Source organism: Talpa occidentalis, unplaced genomic scaffold (genome assembly GCF_014898055.3).
Source record: "Talpa occidentalis isolate TD23 unplaced genomic scaffold, MPIMG_talOcc4v2.1, whole genome shotgun sequence".
NCBI lineage: Eukaryota > Metazoa > Chordata > Mammalia > Eulipotyphla > Talpidae > Talpa > Talpa occidentalis.
In genome coordinates, this window is record NW_026555331.1 from 69,259,720 (window position 1) to 69,283,209 (window position 23,490).

The following is a 23,490-nucleotide window of genomic DNA, read 5'->3' on the forward strand; positions in this document are numbered from 1 at the left end:
ATTAAGAATATATTAGGGGGCTACATTCTGAGAAATTCTGATGACTAGAAATAAAATACAATTAAAGACTCACAAAAATTAAGACCATTGCATGGCATTTAAAAATACTTAAACTGTTTAACAAACAATTATCATATATTAATATGCTATATATCAATGTACATATGAATATATACTCTCTATATAATATACCTTATACATATATTATAGATTTATTTATTTATGCATACAAGAACTGGGGTATAGGCCAGAAGGGAGGGGGGAGAGTGGATTCAGCAGAGACAGGGGTACAGAACAGGCAGATCCACTGAAATACACTGCTGAGCGGAGCAGCGGGCAAGTCAGGAGAGGAATGCTGTGCCATGTGGGTAGTTTCCTGGCTGGGGATCAAACTTGCACTGTAGGGGCTGCAGACAGCTTCATCCAACAGCTTCATAGTCTTAACCCCTTGCACCACAGGGAGGCCCCCACTTAATATATATTAATATACTTCATAAACTTAATACAATTTTACCATTACTGTTCCCAACTCTGATTCCAATTCTTTGGGCTGGAATTGCTCAAATTGCTAAGACTTCGCTGCTCTTTATTCAACTCTTAGCAAAAACCTAATGCCTGAAGAGTAGGTATATTCAATATGCATTTTTTTCTACAAATCTTCCTCCTTTAATGTACATTTTACTCTCTGCTTTCCTTTAGTGTTAATGTGAAAGATCGGTTGTATTTTTAATATGTATACATTGATTTTACATATTAGTGACAGTAATCAAAACAGGGCTTTCCTTTGCATATGTGATCCAAATACACAGGTGTTGATTTTATGCTCTGTGGTGTAGTTAACTATTTAGTTAACAACTGTACTTGTTTTCTTGCTTATTTGTTTTTCAATTAACCACTTGATTGAGCAAGGGTATTGTGTTAGTTAAGTCTGGCTGTCATAGCAGAGTAACAGGATGGCTTAAAGAACAGATATTTATTTTCTCACAGTTATGTAGGCTAAAAGTCTAAGAACAAGGTGACAGCAAGGTTGGTTTCTGGTGAGGTCTCTTCCTGACTAGCAAATAGCCATTTCTTGCTGTGTTGTCACATTGCCTATTCTTAATGCTCACTAGACAGCATGATCATTGGTGTCTTTTCCTCCTCTTATAAGAATACATATCCTATAAGATTAAAGTTCTGCCTGTATGACTCATTTAATATTAATTACCTCCTCAAAGGCCCTTTCTCCAAATATAGTTGCATTGGGAGGTAAGGCTTTGTTAAACATCTCAAAGAGCTGACCACCACCTCTGTTATCCAGAACTACCTGCTGGTGCTGTTGAGTCCACCACTGTCTGATCTAGCATCTGGTCCAGCCTTCAGCCTGCTGCTATGGGCTGTTGCAGTGTCAACTCATCCTTCACAAGTGGCCCTTGTTAGGGACTTCTGGACACTGAAGACACTATCTGGAGTGAGATAGTTTGCCCCTTGTTGCCTCAAAAACTCTTTCCATTTCCCAATTTATTATGCATACAAGAGGTGGGGTACAGGCTAGAGGTGTGAGGGGGCAGGGGTGAGAGGATTCACCAGAGACAGAACAGGGAACAGAACAGGCAGACTGACTGAAATACACTGCTGAGGGTAGCAGCGGGTGAGTCAGGAGAGGTCTGCTGTGCCATGTGGGCTGCTCTCTGGCCAGCCGGGGATCGAACTCATGCTGCAGAGGCTGCGGACAGCTTCACAGGCTGCGTGTTAACCCTTGCGCCACCAGCGAGGCCCTTTCCCATTCTTTTGTTCATTAAATTAACCCTGTTGCTGTTGAAACCTGAGCCTGAGTGATCCGGCAATTGTGCACATGGGCAAGAACCCTCTGACAGTGACCTGTTTACCACCTTGGGCACTGTCCCATGGCACTGTGTTAGCTGTTTGAACACTCTTTTAAGAGTCTTTTGGATTATTTCCTTTTTCATTGGGATATTTATGGTTTTCAGACATATTTTTCTTCCTTCTTGCATAATGTTTCTGCCAGCATTGTTATCTGTGAACATTCGGAAAGTTTTGTTTGCAAGATGCTATTCCACAAAACATTGCTTCTATCCTAGGATTTAGTTCGAAAGAGAGAGGCATATGAATTAGCTTCTGTAATTGAGCACACTCATTATATTGCAGGATCATAGCACTCACAAGTAGCTATGTCTACTAAATGTCTAATAAATCTGGGTCATGAATTATAGAAAGTTTGTTAATGACATCACCTGAAAGATGGCATATGGATATTTGGTCCTCCAGAAGACAGACTGAGAGAGAATTTGATGTCTGTTATGTTTCTCAGAAAGGATCACCATTGGGATCTATACCTATAGGAAAGAATGGTTGGGTAGAGAATAAAGGCCAGCTGTCAATCAGACCTAATAATTTCAGCAATCCTATAGGGATTTTGGAGTTGAAAAGCACTGGTTTGGGTCAAAGAGCCCAAATTATAATATCCATTTCAGTCAATCATTGGATATGAACTAGATAAGGAAAGAAAGTGACCTTGGATTAGACTGCTCACCAGAGCTAGTATAATTCCTAAACTGGCTGACTAGAGAAGATATATGTCTAATAATTGGACAATACATTTTCCCTGAAGAGGAATCTCAGTAGTGGATCTCTGTATCTAACATCATCTGGCATTCAACTCAGCTTAACACAGGATTTTAGAATCACATGGCACATGAATCTACTGGATATAGCTTTTATTCATGCAAACAATATAAGCTGTTACTTCCACCTATTTCCAGAACACAGGATTCAGGTCAAAGATGGGAGCAGTAGCTTAGTAGTGATTGCCACCTCATTATTTTACTCATCAGTTGTAAATTAGTTTTGCTTCCCATCTCACCTTTGGACTTGATGATTTTGGAGGTTTTAGTTCCCAGAAGAAAACCACTTCCATCAAGAAAGTTATTAAGAAATCAGAAACTGTGATGCTGTTCAGACCACTGTGTCCCTGAAAAAGCAGTTAGAGAAAAAAAATATTGGTCCCACTTGCCCAGAATAAACCATGTTGCTTCAGCACAATTAGGCCAATGGGACTACAGCTAAAAGCCCAGACACACCAAAGAATCCTTGTGTTCAAAAGGAAATGTCAAATGTCAGTATTTTTTTTTTTTCGAAGTAGCATTGGTTTACAATGTTGTTTGTGTTTTAGAGATAGGATTTCCCCCTTCAGGTGATGTTACCATCTGATACCCAGCACCCAAGCACCCCTAGTCCAACACCATAATCAAAATGCCACCATCTGGATACAGACCAACTACCGAGAACTGAGGCCCATCAGAACTGAAATTTTATACCTCTCTCCTGAAGATAAAGGAGACATAAATTAAATGATGTAAGAAGGAAGTTAGGATCATAACTTTGGTCTAGTGACCACTTATATATATAATTGTGCCAGTTCTGAGATAAAAGAGTATTTATCCCATGCTCCTTCCTTCAAATAATTTCAAAGAGTTGTTTTATTTAGATGTATGCATACCTATATACACAAACACACATATATGATATCTGTTTTTCCATTGTTGCTTTTTAAGTTTCTCTCTTTAATTGTTTCCATTTTAATTATAATGCCTTGCTATAGAACACTTTGGCTTATTATTTGGAACTTTTTGACTTCCTGTACCTGTTGCATGAGGATGATGGAGAGGTGACCTGAGGATGGCAAGGGAAAGGGCTGACTGAAATACTTGAGAAAACTCAAGTACACCAGGGTGGAAAACCACCCAGGAGGGACTTCCTGAACTTGCTTTGTCCTTGGAATTCTCCTCAGTTGTTACTAGCAACAGAGGTCCACTAGGGCAGACATGTCCTACAAGCTCAAGGCCTCACAGCTCAAGACCTCACATATGCGGTGTGTATGAGCTCAAGTACATGACATGTAAGGCAAGGTTGTTTTGGCTTTCTCAGACTTGCAAAAAAATGCAGATGTCTTTGTTCATAATTCCTATATAACCATGCTGAAAAAAAAAGAGAATCACTGCTTCTTGCTCATAGCAGTCTCCTGTCTGTTTGTACTTCGCTGTCAGTGTCCCAGGTCTCCGAGTCCACTAGAGGCTCAAGGTACCTTAATGACTGTTTTCTTCCCTAGATTAGGGACATTCTAAACCATTATAGCTACATTTTTTTTTTGCATTTTCTCTCACTTTCTTCTTTTTCTGGTACCCCCTAAAATGTGAATATTTTTCTTGAATTTTTTTTCAGAGGTAACATAAGGTATCTTCACTTCTTTAAATTCTCCTTTTATTTTGATATTCTGCATGGGTGAGTTTTAATTTTCTAATATTCCATTTATCTATTACATTTAAGTTTCATTCAATCTATCATTGGATACTCTACTGTATTTTTCATTTAATTGTATTAATCAATTCTCAAATTCTGTTTGTACCTTTAAAAAATATATACAGTCAATCATTCCTTTTCCAAATTTAGTGAACATTTTTAAAACCATTAGTTTGGGGCCTCCCTGTTGGTGCAGGGGTTAAAATCTCAGCTCTGTAACCTATCAACAGCCACTGCGGCCTGAGTTCCATCCCTGGCCAGGGAGCTAACACATATGGCACAGTAGACCTCTTTTGTCTCTCCCGCTCAACCCTCAGCAGTGTATTTCAGTAGATCTGCTTGTTCTGCTCCCCACTATGTCTCTGGTGAATCCCTTCAACCCCTGAACCTCTGGCCTATATCCCAGTTCTTGTATGCATAAATAAATCTTAAAATAACATTAGTTTGAACCTTTTTTTTTTTTAAAGATTTATTTATTTATTTATTTATACAAGCACTGGGTACAGTCAGAAGTGTGGGAGGGTGAGAGAATTCAGCAGAGCCAGAGCGGGAAACAGAACAAACAGACTGATGAAATACAATGCTGAAGAGAGCAGCAGGCGCTGCAGGAGAGGTATGTGCGCCATGTAGAACCCTCGCCGGTGTCCGGGATGGAACTGGCGTTGCAGAAGCTGCGGTCCCTTCGCAGCCCAGAGCTCAACCACTGTGCCACCAGGGGAGGCACAAACACTGCTAAGGGGCCAGGTATAGAACCTGTGCTGCCCAAGCTGTGGGCAGCTTCACAGAGCTGTGCTCAACCTGCTGTGCCACCGGGGAGGCCCCCCTGGGCTCTTTATCATGTAGTATTTTTATTTTCATTTCTTTATGGTCTTATTCTGTGGTTTTATAACACTCTCTCATTTGGGACATGTTGCCTATTTTGCCTGATTCTCTGTATAGCACTGCATTGCTTAACAATGGGGATATGTTCTAAGAAATAAGTCATTAGGTAATTTTGTCATTTTGCTATCATCATAGAGTAAAATTATGCAATCTGAAATGGTCTACCTTATTACACCATAGGTTGTATGGTATAACCTATTGAAGCTACCATTGTATATGCATTCTGGCATTAAGAAACACATGGCTATACTTGCTTATTTGTCTTAGTCAATTCTGCTACCTTTTCTAGCATTGAAGGAATGACCTTGTGCAGGTTAATTAGCTGTGATTTCAGGTGGGCATCCTTGTTGACCAGCTGAGATAAGTACTACCTCTGTGGATTCTGTCTGCCCACTTATCATATTAATTTGGCATGCTTGGGACTTATTGACCATTCCAACTACAGTGCAGTGTAGGCACTTAACTCTTCTTTGTTGAATGGGTGGTAGTGTGAGCGTGCCCCAGTTGCAGTGGATGTAACTGTGTGGTGGGTGGAGGAGTGTGGCCCATCCCAGTTATAAACATGTAGTTTGTGAAGCATGCTGATGACAAGTATTGACACCAGAGGTGTTAGAACCTATAGTCTCTAGTAGGCTGGAAGGAGGGTTTCAAGATGGTACTTGCTACCAAGGGTATTATCAAGGTTACTCAAAGTTGGTAAGATGGCATTCACTAGGGATAGTGCCAAATGCTTCATCCTCTCAGGAAAATGCTGAAAGAGAGGTGAGTTCTGTTCACCTAGAATTTGAGCACTTTCAGACCACAAGGTGTCTTCACTTCTTTAAATTCTCTTTTTATTTTGATATTCTGTGTAGGTGAGTTTTACTGTGTTACTGTGTTGGGTGCTAGGGCAAGTTTGTCTGTATCTCGTCCCTTTAAGGTGAATCCTCTCATCCCCCTATGCCTCTGGCCTATACTCCCATGCTTGTATAAATAAATAAATCTTTAAAAAAAAAAAGAATAAAATTCCCAGTTAGGAATACCCTGTATGTTTCTCCTTTAAACATTGCAAAGAAATATTAAAAGCAACTATCATATCTAAGACAAATTGTTGAATACCCCCAAAGAACTGAAATAGGAAAGAGATTCACAAAATTAAGGACAAAATGGTAGCAAAAGTCTTCCTTATTTCAACAGTCATTCTAAATGTAAATTGACTGAGTTCATCTTAACAGACACAGAATGGGCCTCCCTGGTGGCGCAAGGGGTTAAGCAACCTATGAAGCAATCCTTAGCGACTGCAGCATGAGTTTGATCCCTGGCCAGTATGGTGACCCACATGGTGCAGCAGATCTCTCCTGACTCACCCGCTGCTCCCCTCAGCAGTGTATTTCAGTCATCTGCCTATCCTGTTCCCCACTCCGTCACTGGTGAGGCCTCTCACCCCCCATGTCTCTGGCCACCCTAGTTCTTGAATGCTTAATTAAATGAATCTTTTTTAAAAGACACAGAGCATCTGGTTGGAATAGGAAACAGAATCCAACTTTTTGCTCAATCCAGGATCTGTGATCCAAAGATAAACCTGTGATCCAAAGATAAACATAGACTCAAGGTAAAGTGTTGGAAAACAATCCCAATCTGTTGGGAATTGTTCCCAAAGACTTATTTAAATCAGACAAAATAATAGATTTCCAGTTAAAAAAAGAAAAGTCAAAAAGGCATGTTGTATTTATTTATTTGTTTGTTTGTTTGTTTGTTTTTGTTTGTACATGCACTGGGTACAGTCAGAAGCGTGGGAGGGTGAGAGAATTCACCAGAGCCAGAGCGGGGAGCAGAGCAGGCAGAAGGACCGAAATAAACTGCTGAGGGGAGCAGCGGGCGGCAGGAGAGGTCTGCGCGCCATGTGGGACCCTCCTCCAGTGGCCAGGGAGCAGCCGGGGATCGAACCGGGGCCGCAGAGGCCGCAGGCAGCTTCGCAACCCAGTGCTCAACCACTGCGCCACTGGGGAGGCCCAAGGATGGATTCTTAATAGTGATTAAGACAACAATACATCAGGAAGACGTAACACTCATTAATGTATACATACTCATCAAATGATGTTGCAACAAAATATATTAGACATCTACTATCGAATCTGAAATGAAAATAAACATTGGGAAAATACTTTTGTGTTAGGAGATTTCAACACCCCATTTTCACCAATAGATAGATTATCAAAACAAAGCATCAATAGGGACACAATAACTGAACTTTGACCTCAAAGACATCTGTAGGTCACTATCCACCAACAACATAAAATGCACATTCTTCTTAAGTGTACATGGGGAATTCTCCAGGATAGACCACAAATTGGATCAGAAGACAAGTTTTAAAAATATCATGAAAATGGGGCCTCCCTGATGGTGCAAGGGGTTAAGACACAGCACTATGAAGCTATCTGCAGCCACTGCGGCATGAGTTCGATCCCCGGCCAGGGAGGTGGCCCACATGGCACAGCAGACCTCTCCTGACTCGCCCGCTGCTCCCCTCATCAGAGTGTTTCAGTCAATCTGCCTCTTCTGTTCCCCACTCTGTCTCTAGTGTACCCTCTTATCCCCCACACCTCTGGCCTGTACCCCAGTTCTGTATGCTTAAATCAATCTTTAAAAAAAAATCATGAAAATTGAAATCATATTTACCATTTTCTTTGACCATTAAGGTATCAACCAGGAATCAAGTACAAAAAGAAAGCAAGGAACTTCTTTAATATATGGAGACTGATCAACATACTACTGAAATACAACTAGGTTGAAAATGTGTCAATACAAATGATAATGAAGATGCAATTATCCAGTACTTATGGGACACAACAGAAGGAATTCTAAGAAGGAAGTATATGGCAATAGTAGCCTGCATGTAGAAACAAGAAAGAACCCAAATAAACAATCTTGTTTCTCATCTTAAGGAATAACTCGAAAATTAATAACAGCCTAAAGCAAAGGCAGAGGAAACAAAATAAAAAATAGAGCAGAACAGCAAAATAAGCCAGAAAGAAAGAGAAAAATACCAGATGGTCTCACTCATAGCAGGAACCTAGAAAACTTAAATAAGGGACCAGGAAAATAAATAACTATAAGAAAGTGAAAATCAAAATTAACAAACATCTATGAACTAGAGACACTCTATGGGGTGTGGGGGGCAGTCAGGGGAGGGATTGGGGTCAAAATAAGGGGGTTGCAATTGTATGGGGAATATAAAAATAAAATTTAAAAAAATAGAGCAGAAATAAATGAATTAGAAATCAAAAAGTTAGTCTAAAAAGTCCATGAAAGCAAAATCTGGTTCTTTAAAAAATAATAAACAAAATAGACCAGACTCTAGCTAGGATTACTAAAAAAAAGGAGAAAATTCTAATGAATAGTACTAGAAATGTAAAAGAAGATACAATATACAATGCTGTATTTCAAAGGATAATAAGAGATTACTATGAACATTAAAAGGATCATACAGCATAACCAAATTGATTCATACCAGGGACATAAGAGTGATTCAGCATCTGAAAATCAATCCATGTAATTTACCACATCTATAAAAAGAAAGATAAGAAACCAATGACCATACCAACAGGTGCTGATAAATAATTTGATAAAATTCAACATCCATTTATGATGTGAACCCTAGAAAAAAGCAATTTATGATGAAAACCCTAGCTTGGGATAATAATAAAATCCATATATAAAAAACTATAGCTAAGATCATTCTTAGTGGTGACAAACTGAAAGCTTTTCCACTAAGCTCTGGTACAAGATAAGGATGTCCACTCTCACCTTTACTATTCAAAATAGGATTGGAAGTATTAGCTGGAGGAATTAGTTAAGACAAAGATATAAAAGTAATCCAAATCATAAAGGAAGATGTAAAACTACCATTATTTACAAATGATAGAATATACATAAAACATACTGAAAACTCCATTGAAAAACTAATTAAAACAGGGCCTCCCTGGTGGCGCAGCGGTTGAGCGCTGGGTTGCGAAGCTGCGCGCGGCCTCTGCGGCGCCGGTTAGATCCCCGGCTGCTCCCCGGCCACCGGAGGAGGGTCCCACATGGCGCGCAGACCTCTCCTGCCGCCCGCTGCTCCCCTCAGCAGTGTACTTCGGTCCTTCTGCCTGCTCTGCTCCCCGCTCTGGCTCTGGTGAATTCTCTCGCCCTCCCGCGCTTCTGACTGTACCCAGTGCATGTATAAACAAAACAAACAAAGAAACCAGCAAACAAATAAATAAAGCATGCCTCTATAAAAAAAAAAAAAAAAAAAAACCTAATTAAAACAATAAATGTGTTCTGCAAAGTGATAGGTTATAAAATCAATACACAAAAATCAGTTGCCTAACTATATAGGTATATGGAAACAAAGAGCTAGAATAGAAAGAAATTAAGATAACAATACCATTCACAATCACAACCCCCAAAATAAAACCTAACACCTAGGTGTAAATGTAGCAAAGTCCTTGAAGTTCCAGTAGACATAGCTGTACATGCAATTATAATCAACGAGGATGCAGTATCCGATTCCAATTTGTCTTTCACTGACAATTTGTATGCAATTTAAAAGAAGTAAAATTCCATCTTTCCTTTTCCCCAATATCAGTACACTCTTTAAATGAAAAAAAAAATATATATATATATATATGTCTATCCCATTGTGACTTTTCAAAGAATAGCAAGTCCAAAAAGTACATTTGTTATAGGACAGCCCCGATATTAAACAGGTTCCTAGCTGTGGGTCCTCACCCGCGCGCTTAGAAGGGACTTATTAATACTCCACTACAGACACACACAAAAGGTTAATAAAAGGTTTATTTACAAGGGAAAAGGCAATAAGGAAAATGTACAACTCAGGGAGAAAATAGGGAAATAAAGTCTTTAATGCGTCCTACCCGATCCGATGAACTGAAAACCCAAAGGCACTCTCAGAGCTGGCCGAATGCTGCGAGCTGGCGGAGAGCCAAAATGGGGATCACCCAAAGCCCACGTGTCTGCCTTTTATATCCACTTGGCTGCTTAACCCCACCCTCAGGTCCCAGCTACCTTCCCTTTGGTGGTGATGGGATTTGGAGTTCCCAGTGTCTTTGGCTTTGGCCTGGGGTGGGGGTGGAGTCCACAAAGCCTGTATGAAATTAGCTTTGGGACATCCTTTTCCCCCTAACACATTTATTAAAATTAATTTTTATAAAAAAATAAAATATTTTATACAGGTTAGAATTTAAGTTTCAAAGTGTTGCTTCCTTTCATTGGTATTAATTAACAGCACGATATAAATCACTAAATAGCTTGCAATTATTTGGTGATGTCATAATCATAAATGATATCCCAAAGAGTAAATTAAATATTCATTAGAAAAAGGGATTACTATCAATTGCATAATGATTTCAACTATAAGGCAGAAATGTTTTTTGTTTATATGAAAATGGGTTCATTTTATTTTCCATTTTGAAACTTTCATTTTCTAGATTTTTTTAAAAGACAAAATAAAATATACACATGGATATTTAAGTACATCTAGTCCTATAGTTCCTACAATATCTGAAAACTTAATGAAATTAGTCATGATGTTTCTAGAAGTGAATAAATAGATAGTTTTCTGAATTCTTTTTTTTTTTTAAGATTTATTTATTTATTTATACAAGCACTGGGTACAGTTAGAGCACGGGAGGGTGAGAGAATTCACCAGAGCCAGAGCGGGGAGCAGAGCAGGCAGAAGGACCGAAGTACACTGCTAAGGGGAGCAGCGGGCGGCAGGAAAGGTCTGCGCGCCATGTGGGACCCAAACCCATGGACCAGGGATTGAACCGGTGCTGCAGAGGCTGCAGGCAGCTTCTCAACCCAGCACTTAACTGCTGTGCCATCCGGGAGGCCCCAGTTTTTTTAATTCTTGCTTTGATCTGAATAATCATAAAAGTTCTAGGCCAAGTGAATAAAAATCTAATCTGAATCATAAAAAAAAAAATTAAAAAACCCTCATTCAATTCCCAGTTATGAGTTAATTTACAGGCCTAGGATCCCCTGAATGAAGAGAAGGTTGAGAAATGAAAGATCAGACTCTTATATTAAGGACCCAATTACACTACCAAAAATTTATACTGTTAATCTTCCCCAGCCTTCTCCGAAGGGTCCTGCAGTCTAATCAGAGTAAGGATACATTGGGTAACGTAAACAATCATCTTTCAGGGAGTATTGGACACTGACTTCTAATTTTTTTTTTCAATCGGCTTTCTTCTTTTTCTGTTTCACAAATTCATTCAATTTACTGAGTTCATTTACATCATATATTTTCAATAGAGGTGAAATTTATATACTATTCAAATGACCCTTTAAAGGAAAAAAAAAACAAACAAGGCTTCCCTGGTGGTGCAGGGGTTAAAGACACAGTACTGTCAAGTATTACTAGCCACTATGACATGAGTTCTGATGCCTGGCCAGGGAGCTGACCCACATGGCGCAGCAGACCTCTCCTGTCTCTCCCGCTGCTCCCCTCAGCAGTGCATTTCAGTAGATCCACCTGCTCTGCTCCCCACTCTGTGTCTGGTGAATCCTCTCACACCCCATACCTCTGGCTTATACCCCAGTGCCATTAAGTCCTGTTTGTGTAGTGCTTACATATCTGTCAAGGATGTGAATTTACAGTCCTATTCTGTCTTTTCAGTATACACTCAATGTAGAATATATTCCTTTTTTTAAAAAAAGAGGCATGTATTTTATTTATTTATTTGTTTGTTTGTTTGTTTTGCTTATACATGCACTGGGTACAGTCAGGAGCGTGGGAGGGTGAGAGAATTTACCAGAGCCATAGCGGGGAGCAGAGCAGGCAGAAGGACCGAAGTACACTGCTGAGGGGAGCAGCAGGCGGCAGGAGAGGTCTGCGCACCATGTGGGACCCTCCTCCAGTGGCCGGGGAGCAGCTGGGGATGGAACCGGCCCCGCAGAGGCTGCGGGCAGCTTCACAACCCAGCGCTCAAGCGCTGCACCACTGGGGAGGCCCAAATATATTCCTTTTAACGCCCCTTTTCCCTGGTATATATGGTGTTCTTCTGAGCCTTTGTTCCTGAAAAAGAGTTCTTTTTCTATCACCTGTTCATGCTGTGTCTATCTGAAATCATGGGTACTGAATGTTACTAAATGTTTTCACAGGCAGCAGTGATGCCTAGAGAGCTGTTCCAACCTTAGAAGAGGGGAAGAAAAACAAAGGTCACTTTCTTCTCCTGTCCTTCTGGGAACCTCTGAGGGGCCAAAACACAGTATTTTAATAGCATGTACTTTCAGAGCAACTATATTTTAAGAATAAGGTCCCTATTAGTCCTTGACTCCAATAAGTCTTATTAGGCTCTTGAGTCTCTGTACCCACATCTATAGCCACTACCACTGACGAGATTAGGAGATAGCAAGCAGGTAAATGGAAACACTACAAACAAAATCATTCACACTTTTCTTTATTAAGGAATTCCCTGGTTGCTTAAGTTTTGGATTAGATTCCAGAGTTCCAGAAAATTAATTTTAAAATTATCCTTTAATGTGAAATTATCTTTCTTATCCTTAATCTTTCTTTGTTTTGATTTCAAGTGTTAAACATAAACCAGGTTCATCTGGACTCTTGTTACAGTGCCCCTCAAGTCAGTCTTGCTTGGTCTTGTCCATCTCAGTAAGTGATAATTCTATCTTTATGTTTCATTTAGATTTGGCTTGCTTTTGGCCACTGCAATATAGACTGTATGAAATAAAGACTTCTGTTTATTTCATTTATGCTTGCCTTATACTTAGAAAATATGATAGACACTCAATAAAGATTTTTTTGAATAGACATTGAATTGTTACAAGCTTTTCAAATAGCTCCAGCTGGACTCTTCAGTATTACTAAATATTTTATATTTACATTGCAGTATATTTGTCTCTTATTGTAATTCTTGTACAAATTGCCTCATTCAGTCATTGTTTATGTTTTAAGTAACTGCAGTGCTATTCCATAATAGCTTTGAGAATGAGCTTTTGTTTACCTACCACATAACCTTGCCAGCAAAAGATGTTCAGCTACTGGTAATTGTTTTTAAAACTCTAGGTGGATTCTAAAAGAGATTAAAAGGAGTGTTTTTCATAGGAAAGCCATACATTGTCTGCATTACACAAATAGCATGACTTATACTCTCGAATGACAATATTTTGAAGGTGATGATTTCAAAGCAATATATGTCTACTTAGGTAGCTTCAGCAGGATAGTCACAGAGTGAAGCTGCTTGGCTTGTTTCCTCCAGATACTCACATCTAAACTGCTTTAAATGAAATCAAATCCTCCAACTCCCACATTGCCCCCAGAAAATTGGATCACCATAGCACATATTAGGAACACCAGACTGGGTGAAAGAAGTAGGAACTGTTTTAAGTGAGATTTGCAAAGGGTGTAATGGGACAATGAAACCTACAGAAGGGAGGGACAGTTGCTGTGCACAGCCCCCTAGCGGGGCTGTTGACTAAAACACACACCAACACTGCTACTTTTTAGATGCAAAATCCACTGGGATAAGGAAGTGTAAGAATAGGCACCCAGAGCAGAGGGTACATTGTTGTAGAGCTGCAGGTGTGTGAGTACAGAATGGATTTTACTGATTTGAGTCTGAGGTTATTAATACAGCACAGCTATAACATGAATCTGGCCTGAACACCTGGATACACTTATAGAAAAGGCTACTACTTGAAGCCAGCCTGAAATATCCAAAACATCTGTGACCTGCACCCCCATCCCAAAACTAAAGCCAAAACAATAAATATTTGAACACACTAGAGTTCAAGCACCTACCAATACTAAGAACAAAAATCACAGACAAGAGTCTGCTGGGAACAAAAGTGAACTTCTCCCTGCCTGTGACCACATATTGACTATCCCATATGCAGTGCTGCATCTAGTTTTTAAAATTAGCCTGCATATATTTTACCACACCAACATTGCCCTAATATTGAATCAAAACAAAGACAGTTCATGAAACTTAATGACCAATAATCTTAATGAACATCAACATTTTCAACAGAATACTAGCAAATCATAGTCAATAGTATATCACAAGTATTATACACCATGATCAAATGGGATTTGTCCCAAGGATGCAAAAATGGTTTAAGATACACACACACACACACACACACACACACACATATATATAATTGGTTAATGTAATACATTACATCAACAAAATTAAATATAAAAATCAAATTAAATAATGTTAATAGATGCATAACAGATGTTTGGTTAAGATAAAACCCACATTTGTTATAAAATCTCTAAGCAAGATGGGAGTAGAAAGAACATATCTCAATATAATGAAGAATATATATCACAAACCAATAGCGAATACTTAATGGTGAAAACTGAAAGCTGTCCTTGTAAGGTCCTACATAAGACAAGAATGAACATTGTCGTCACCTCTATTTAACTTAGAGACTGTGGCCAGAGCTATCATATAACACAGGAAATAAAGGGGATACAAATAGGAAAATAAGTGTTTTGTAGGTGATATAATATTATATAAAGAAGGTCCTAATTACTCCATCAAAACGTCATTAGAAATAATAAATGAATATAGTAAAATGATGGAGATGGAGATTATAAATACATCTTATACCTGTGAAAAGTGCACATATTAAAAATATCCACAACAAAAATTAGAGAGGCTATATAGGAAACTATTAGTGGGTATGTGAATTGGTGCAACCATTGTGAGAGCCAATCTTGATTTACCTTAAAAATCTAAATATGAAACATTAATTCAAAAAGAACAATGTTTTTTGCAGCATTATTTACAATAGGTAAGACATGGAAACAACCTAAATGTCCAACATAGATGACTGGATCAAGAAGATGTGGTATATGCATACAATGGAATATTACTCAGCAATCAAAAAAGATAAACTCATGTCAATTGCAGCAACATGAATAGAAATGGAAGGAATCATGTTCAGTGAAATAAGTCAGGTGGAAAGAGAAAAAATGTCAGATGGTTTCATTTATAAAAGGAACTTACGAAAACCAAGCAAGGGGTCAGACAAAAAAGGCAAAACTAGCAGGCAAACTATAAATCAGACACACAGCAGGGGAGGAGGAAGGAGAGAAATCAAAACAGGAGAGGGAAGAGCCCAGGAGACTATGGTGACAGTTGGAACATGGCTTGGTGGTGGGAATGTTATGGGGATTACACTTTAGGGGAAAAATGAAACACTGTACCAAAATGAACTACAATGCAATACACACACATATACATACACGCACACACACATAAAAAGAAGAAAATACTGTACTACCCAGCAATCCCACTCAAAGTCATATATCCTCATAATATGAAATCATCAACAAGCCTCATAACCAATGTACCAAAATAGTTGTAACATCATTTAAAATAACTAGGGTTGGAAACATTGTGAATATCCATCAATGGATGGCTGAGTTAAAATATGGTATAGACAAACCATGGAGTATTATCTAGACATATAAAAGGATGAAATGCAGTCATTTTCAACAAAATGGAGGGAAGCTGAGATAATTATATGCAGCAAAGTAAGTCAGAGTGATACAATAAAAGCTGTCAGTTACATAGAAGGCAATTAAAAAATGTAAAACACCTTAAAAAAACTAATGGATTCAATGAATATTTTGAGGGCTCTGAGGTTTAGAAAGAAGAAGACAGGAAAGGGGAAAGGCATGATGGTAGAGACAAATATCTTAAAGATAAATTAATAAAATAAATCAATCACAAATAAATAAAATAAATGTAAATAGTAATAAAGTTCATATTAGCAAACAGACTTGGAAGTAGAGAAGAAGAAATAAAATGGAAAACTACTTTATTATTATTATAGTAGGGAAAAATATGAAGTCACACAGGAGTGGGGACTGTCCACTTCTCCAATAAAACTGATGTGCATATAAAAAGGGAAGTTTGGATGTAGATACATGTAAGAGGAAGATGATTTTAAAAGACACAAGCTGGGGCCTCTCTGGTGGTGCAGGGGTTAAGTGTCAGTGTTCTCAAGCTATCTGTAGCCTGAGTTCCACCATGGCCAGGGAGCTACCTCTATGGTGCAGCAGGCCTCTCCTGTCTCGTCTGCTGTTCCCCTCAGCAGTGTATTTCAGTAGATCTGTCTGTTCTGCCCCCAATCATTCTCTGGTGAATCCTCTCATCCCCTGTGTCTCTAGCCTACTCCCCAGTGCTTGTATGCATAAATAAAATAAAATTAAATTAAATTAAATTAAATAAATAAAATAAGATAAAATAAAATACACAAGCCAAAAACAGACTTTTCCCTCACAACCCTAATGACTTTGTACTTTCAACTTCTAGAATTATGAGATAATCCATTTTTAAGAAGAAAATATGTTTATTTAATACTCAATTATTAGTTAGTACAAGCTTATACTACTTCGTTTTCCCTCATATTCTATAGAATGTTATATTTACCAATATTTTTTCTATGATTCCAACTACATTGCTTGGATCCCATGATTATTGAAAATAATGAGTCAGCAAGAAAAGGAACACAATTAATTTCATGAAACTCTAATATAAATATATTTTTTTTTCATTTGGTGTAGTTCTATTTTTGAAAAGCAGCACAGAGTATTTTTATGGGCTTAGAATAACACTTTTATACTGATCTTTAATCCTTTTTGTGTTTTTTTTCTTTAATTTTTGGTGGATTTTCTGTAGTAGACAGGTTAAAATAAACAACAATTATTGGAATGGAAATGTTATCAGGATATAGCCAGAATTTAATATGCAGACATGCATCTATTATTGTTTATAAGACAAAAATAAGAAGAATTATTTATAGTAAAGATATTGTCAATGAAGTTTGATGTACTGATACACAGAATGAGACATTATGAGCCTTAAAATGATGTGTTTAAAATATTGAGCTGTTTATTACATGTTACTTTATAAAATATTATAATCTAATATAATTTGTGATAATTTTGTTGAAAAATTTCCAATATGCAATAATATTGGAAGAAAATACATGAACAATATTAGTTTTTTTAAAGATTTATTTGTATTTATTTATGCATACAAGAACTAGGGTGTAGGTGAGAGATGCAGGGGGTGAAAAGATTAACCAGAGACAGAGTGGGGAACAGAGCAGGTGGATCAACTGAAATACATGCTGAGGGGAGCGGTGGGCAAGACAGGAGAGGGCTGCTTTGCCATGTGGATCAGTTCCCTGGCTGGGGATGGAACTTATGCCACAGTGGCTACTGATAGCTAGATAGCAGTGAGATTTTAACCCCTGCGTCACCAGGGAGGCCCCTATGTGAACACTTTTAAATGGATTCTTCAGGGTTCTCAGAATGCAGATGGCATTTATTTTACAGTCTTATATTGCTAAATTGCCTAAATCATCCACAACACATTGGGTGCTTTTACTTTCAGTGAGACTATATTTGTATGGGTTATCAATGTAACCTTGGTAATTTTGGCATTAAAACTTAAAAGTTTGGGGCCTCCCTTGTGGTCCAAGGGATTAAGACAAAGCACTATGAAGCTATCCGCAGCCACTGCAGCACCAGTTAGAGTTGGATCCCCGGGAGCTGACCCACATGGTGCAGCAGACCTCTCCTGTCTTGCCAGTTGCTCCCCTCAGCAGTGTATTTCAATCAATCTGCCTGTTCTGTTCCCTACTCTGTCTCTGGTGAATCCTCTCACACCCTGCCCCCCACACCTCTGGCCTGTACCCCAGTTCTTGTATGCATACAAAATATATCTTTAAAAAATTAAAAAATAAATCTTAAAAGCTTTTTTCAGTTAATAGTTTAGCTGTTCATTCAATCTAACTATGTAAAGTATGCCCATGATTATGCCAGATGTTGGAACTGTGTTGTTGAGTGAATTAGACAGGAACTTGCTTTCATGGAAATGCAGACCTTTCTCATAACCATTACAATTGGCACTGTATCTGCCCACTTTCTGGGCTATATGAGCCATAAGTTTAGGGTTATGACAATAATGGTCATTTACCTAGTACCTAGAATTGAATCTGGAACATGCTGTGATTCAAGTGGTATCTTTAAATTTCTTAATCTCAATGCATGTTTTCAGATCAAACTCAATATTTTTCAGCAATCACTAGAGGTATAATACAATTTTAAGATATGCGTAGGTAACACTTGCTGTACAGAGAAATTTGAAGCTGCTATTTCTGATTTTCTTGTTTGGAAACAAAATTATATGAATAAAAAAACTGTGAAAGGAAAGCAAGAGTTGGTAACTCAACTATTTTGATGTTCAGTGTTACCAAATTTTAATAAAAATATTGGTTTCTAGCATTACTGTTTTGTTAGAAATATTTCTTAAATAATGTTTTAAAACATTTGACCACACATACTAAATAGATTTTAATATATATAACTTTAAGTACTTACTAAGAATTATGCCCTTCTTGCTTTTAAAGTGCTTTTGTAGTAACTTAGAAAGGAGCAAGCACTACACTAGGAAAGCACGACTTTGATGTGATGGAAGGAAACAGTTCTCACTTTTGTTTTTAGGAGCAAAAAGGACAGAGCTAAGGTTCAGGAGGTAGGATTCCTGTATATATATGCTACTTCTTCAGGTAGATGTGAAACCAACAGGATCTCTGCCTTCCCCAATACTGTTAAGCCCATAGTGTAAGGTGTTAAATTCATCAGTCATGTCCGCACATAAATTCTGCAGGAAATGCCCAGCCCCGCCGTGAGAGTGTCACGGTTACAACATAGAAGGGAACTGGTGAGCTAAGAAGCACCAGATGAGTAGGTTTTGCTTGGCCCATCAAGTTCTTAAGAACTTGATGTTGGGTAGAATCAATTTTATCAATTAACACCATACATTATAGAGATGGGGATGAGTTCTTTTCCTTTCAAATTCCTTTTGTTAAAACATTTCCGGTTATAATAAGTTATACTTAGGCTATCAAAATATAACTTTGATGCAAATGAGGCAAAGTTGCAAAAACTTTTGTAACTATGCAGAGAACTGTCTTGACACTAAACATATTTTCTAAAAACCAGTATAAAGGAAACAGAGTGCTTTCTGGTAAATCCATTGGATTGATGGGAAAGGAACAATTATTACTAGTACACTAGTTTACATGTCATTTGTTAAGATATAAAGGGAAATTGGTGACTATATTACAAGTCTGAACCCGCCTAAAATTTTAATCAATATAATTTGCATTGTTTCAGTGAAAAAAAATCTGTATTTTATTGAGATCATGTAAATGTGTCTCTTAATACATTTTCAACATTGAGAATGAATTATTACAAGTATGATTCTGTTAACCCTTTGGTAGCAATAGTCAAAACCTGGGAACAACCCAGATGATGTCCTTCAACAGATAAGTGATTAAAAAAACTGCCATACATCCATGCCATGGAATATTACTTGGTGATAAAAAAGAAGAAACTATACAGGGCCTCCCTGGTGGTGCAAGGGATTAAGACGCAACCTATGAAGCTATCCACAGCCACTGAAGCATGAGTTTGATGCCCAGCCAGGGAACTACTCACATGGTGCAGCAGACCGCTCCTGACTCACCCACTGCTCCCCTCAGCAGTGTATTTCAGTCATGCTGCCTATTCTGTTCCCCATTCTGTCTCTGGTAAATCCTCTCACCCCCCCACACCTATGGCCTGTACCCCAGTTCTTATGTGCATAAATAAATAAATCGGTTTAAAAAGAAACTATGTAACTTTTATTAAATACACTGTTATAATTGTTTGATGTGTGTTTATAGAGATATATAAAAAATACATTTATAAGAATTATACCTGAAGAAAGCAAACACGTCCCCAATAAACAATATGAGTTTAATTCTTTTAAAATAATATTTTATTTATCTATGTACACAAGAACTGGGGTATAGGCCAGAGGTGCGGGGGTGAGAGGATTCACCAGAGACAGAGTAGGGAGCAGAACAGGTGGATCTACTGAAATACACTGCTGATAGGACCAGTGGGTGAGACAGGAGAGGTCTGCTGTACCATGTGAGTCATCTTCCTGGCCTGGGAATGAACTCATGCTGCAGTGGCTGGCCATAGCTTAATAGCACTGAGACTTTCACCACTGTGCCACCAAGAGGCCCTATAAGTTTAAATTTATGTAACTTTCATGAAATCACAACATTATAGAATGGAAAACAGATTGGTGGTGGCCAGGTGTGAAGCATGGGAAGGATTAGGCAGGATGTGGATGGGACTGTAAAAAAGTCAGTGTGAGGGGTCTGTGTGATGATGGAAATGTTCTGTGTCTTGACTGTACCAATGTCAGAATCTCCACTGTGATATTGTTCTACACTTTTACAAAAGTTGCAATTGGGGCAAAATTGGCAAACAGTACTGCATATAACCCTAGAATGATCTCAGAAAAATCTTTTATCATTAAAAATGTTGTGCTTTGTGTTGAAATCAATGAAAACGTGTTTGAACCCTCATAATCTCCTGACTATATACAATAAGAAATTTACTTAAGTTTTATGACTCTGAATTTTTCCATAGGTAAAATGAGGATGTTATAGGGTTGTTGATCTGACTAATGAAGCTGGATATAAATTCAAAACACATAAGTTCTTTAAGTTAACCATTTTATTTTAATTTTTTTTTTTTTAATAAATTTTATTGTTATATTCCCCATACAATTGCCGCCCCCCATTCTGACCCCAATCCCTCCCCTCCCGCCCCCGCCCCCCTAAAAGTGTCTCTGGTTCATAGTTTTTTGTTGATTTTGATTTTCACTTTCTTATAGTTTTTCATTTTCCTGGTCCATTATTTAAGTTTTCTAGATTCCTGCTATGAGTGAGACCATCCGGTATTTTTCTTTTTCTTTTTGGCTTATTTCGCTGAGCATGATCCCTTCCAGCACCATCCATGTTGCAGCAAATTGCATGTGTTTATCTTTTTTGAATGCTGAGTAATATTCCATGGTATATATGTACCACATCTTCTTGATCCAGTCATCTATTTTTGGGCATTTGGGTTGTTTCCAAAGCTTAGCTATTGTAAACAGTGCTGCTATAAACATAGGGGTGCAGGTGTTCTTTGGAATTGATGTTTCTGTGTCCTTTGGGTAAATACCTAGGAGTGGAATTGCTGGGTCATATGGAAGCTCTATGTTTAGTAGGTCCAGAAATCTCCACACAGCTTTCCACAGTGGTTGGACCAGTTTGCACTCCCACCAACAGTGCAGAAGAGTTCCTTTTTCTCCACACCCTCGCCAACATTTGTTGTTGCTAGTTTTTTTAATATGTGCCATTCTCACTGGTGTAAGATGGTATCTCATGGTAGTTTTGATTTGCATTTCCCTGATGACAAGTGATGTTGAACATTTTTTCATATGCCTGTTGGCCATTTCTTCAAAGAAATAGAAAAATTATTGATGAAATTCATATGGAATCACAAAAAACCCCAAATAGCCAAAGCTCTCCTGAAAAAAAAAGAAGGGAATGGAGGCATCAGACTCCCAGACTTCAAACTATACTACAAAGCCATAATCATCAAAACTGCATGGTATTGGAACAAGAACAGACATACAGACCAATGGAATCAAATAGAAAATCCAGAAATAAACCCACAGATTTATGGTCAACTAATCTTTGACAAAGGAGCAAAAACTATGCATTGGAGCAAAGAAAGTTTGTTCAATAAATGGTGCTGGGAAAACTGGGTCGCTACATGCAAAAGAATGAAGCTTGACCACCACCTCACACCATACACAAAAATCAACTCAAAATGGATTAAAGAACTAGACATAAGACCTGAAACCATAAAATATATAGAAGGAAATATAGGCGAAACACTACGTGATTTGCACATCAAAGACATCTTTACAGACACATCACCCAAAGCAGTGATAGTGAAGGCAAAGATAAACAGCTGGGACTATATCAAATTAAAGAGCTTTTGCACAGCAAAAGAGACAATAACAAAAACAAAGAGAAACCCCACCAACTGGGAGAACATTTTTGCACCCAACACTAATGATAAAGGACTGATCACAAAAATCTGCAAAGAGCTGATGAGACTCAACAACAACAAAGAAAATAATCCAGTCAAAAAATGGGCAGAAGAGCTTAAAAGAAACTTCTCTGAAGAGGAAATGTAAGTTAACCATTTTAATCTTATAAATTATAAAATGCTTAGATGCCCATAGCTGCAAAAGCGCTTAATAAATTATAATGCATTTTAAACACTTGGCAGCAAAATGCTGCTGAATTAGAGCTGATGTTTCAACACTTAGCTTCTTTTCTCCCAACCCTTGTGGGTCCTGAGTCACTCAGATATTACTTTAAAAATTATTGATTGAGGGGGCATCCCTTGTGGTGCAAGGGGTAAAGACACAGCACTATGAAGCTATCCACAGCCACTGCAGCACAAGTTCGATCCCTGGCCAGGGAGGTGACCCACATGGCACAGCAGACCTCTCCTGTCTAGCCCGCTGCTCCCCTCAGCAGTGTATTTCAGTCAGTCTGCCTGTTCTGTTCCCTACTCTGTCTCTGGTGAATCCTCACACCCCCCACATCTCTGGCCTGCACCACAGCCCTTGTGTGCATGAATAAATAAATCTTTAAAAAAAATTACTGATTGATTATATGTACTCTCATTGTTTAAGACATGAAAAATACTATTTACAGTGAATTAGACACTTGTAAATTTCTATAAAATAATATATAATGCAATTTGAAATTTTATGTGAATTGTATCAGTCACTTGAAATAACTACAAAATTCATTTCTTGTCCACAATTTTACTTTCTGTGGTTTCAGTTATCTGACATCAACCACTGTCAGAAAATACTAAATAAAATAAGATACTTTGAGAGAAAGTATGACTATACTCATATAACATTAGTATAATACATTGTTATAATTTTTATTTCATTATTGTTATTGCTAATCTTTGTGCTTAATTGAGAAATTAAACTGTGTAAAGTATGTATGCATGTATATATAGGAAATTTATAGTGTATATAGGGTTTGACATTGCCCTGTTTCAGGCTCCCAATGTGTATCTTGAAATGTCTCCCAAATGGATAAAAGGTGATATTTTTATATATATATATATATATATATATATATATATAAAAAAGTGGGTGACATTCATAATGTTATTCTTTGTAGACACAAAGATGCTAGATAACTTTTCTAAGTCAATGACTGAGTGAACAAATGGTGTCATTCATATCAAGCAGCCTTAAATTTCAGTCAAGTTTTCTATGTGCATTCCTCAAGTTCAAGTATATCAGATGATCCATGGACCTTATAATTTCTGTTTCTCATTTTCAGTGTTAA